The sequence below is a fragment of the Lepisosteus platostomus genome, chromosome 4, assembly GCF_059453375.1.
Source record: "Lepisosteus platostomus isolate fLepPlt1 chromosome 4, fLepPlt1.hap1, whole genome shotgun sequence".
Classification (NCBI taxonomy): domain Eukaryota; kingdom Metazoa; phylum Chordata; class Actinopteri; order Semionotiformes; family Lepisosteidae; genus Lepisosteus; species Lepisosteus platostomus.
The window spans coordinates 39332029-39333016 of NC_142614.1; the positions used below are offsets into that span (position 1 = coordinate 39332029).

Genomic DNA, 988 nt, shown 5'->3' on the forward strand with positions numbered 1-988 from the left:
GGAATATTTATGGAATACCATGTTCATGATGTGGAAATATAGCTACTTCATTAGTGTTATCTTTCCACATCAATTAAAACTTTGTAAATGCATTTTGCATCTCCAGAATATGCTAATAGACCCATTGTCTTATTTTTAAGGTGGGAGCTTTACAGCTTATTATGTTTCACAGCCCATCTTATTTTGGTTTGTGGATAGTGTTTCATCCTTTATGTCCTGTTAAGATGCTTCTATCTGCATATGAACCTTTTGTGCATGAACCCCTTTATGTTCGGGGGCAGCACATATACTAAAATTGGAACGATACAGAGAAGATTAGCATGGCCCTTGCGCAAGGATGACATGCAAATTCGTAAAGTGTTCCGTATTTTAGGGTGGAGCGGTGGCTCTGTGGCTAAGGCTCTGTGCCTGTGACTGGAAGGTTGCCGGTTCAAATCCTGCAGCTGGCAGAGGAATCCTACTCTGTTGGGCCCCTGAGCAAGGCCCTTAATCCTAACTGCTCCAGGGGTGCCGTACAATGACAGACCCTGTGCTCTGACCCCAAGCTTCTCTCCCTGTCTGTGTCTCCATGGAGAAAAGCTTGGGTATATGAAAAGATGAATTCCTAATGCAAGAAATTGTATAGGGCTAATAAATTTAATAATAATTTAATTTCTAAAAATTGCATCTATAGCACATACTATATTAGAATTTCTGATTATTGTCATTTCTGATTACTGAAAGGTGGATGTTGCACATTGGTGGGAGTCCCCATTATCTGTAAAGCACTTTGAGTGGAGTGTCCAGAAAAGCGCTGTATAAGTGTAAGCAATTATTATTACTAACTTTTTAATTTTAAAGCACTGAGAATCTTTATTATGGGTCTCCATTATTATCAAACAAAACATTTATTGTACTGTATTTAAAATGCAACAAGCTTTGTAGAGAGATTATTGATAATCTTCATATCCTCATTTGTTTTATTTGCAGGAAAAGAGGAAAAAGAAAA

The 988-nt window shown here is 37.8% G+C and overlaps 1 non-coding gene across 1 annotated transcript; it reads left to right on the top strand.

Moving 5' to 3' along the window:
• The first annotated feature begins 267 nt into the window (after positions 1–267).
• On the top strand, positions 268–372 carry LOC148673159 (U6 spliceosomal RNA). Its single transcript, XR_015936270.1, has one exon. It is a non-coding gene; the product is annotated as a U6 spliceosomal RNA (small nuclear RNA).
• Positions 373–988: the final 616 nt, after the last annotated feature.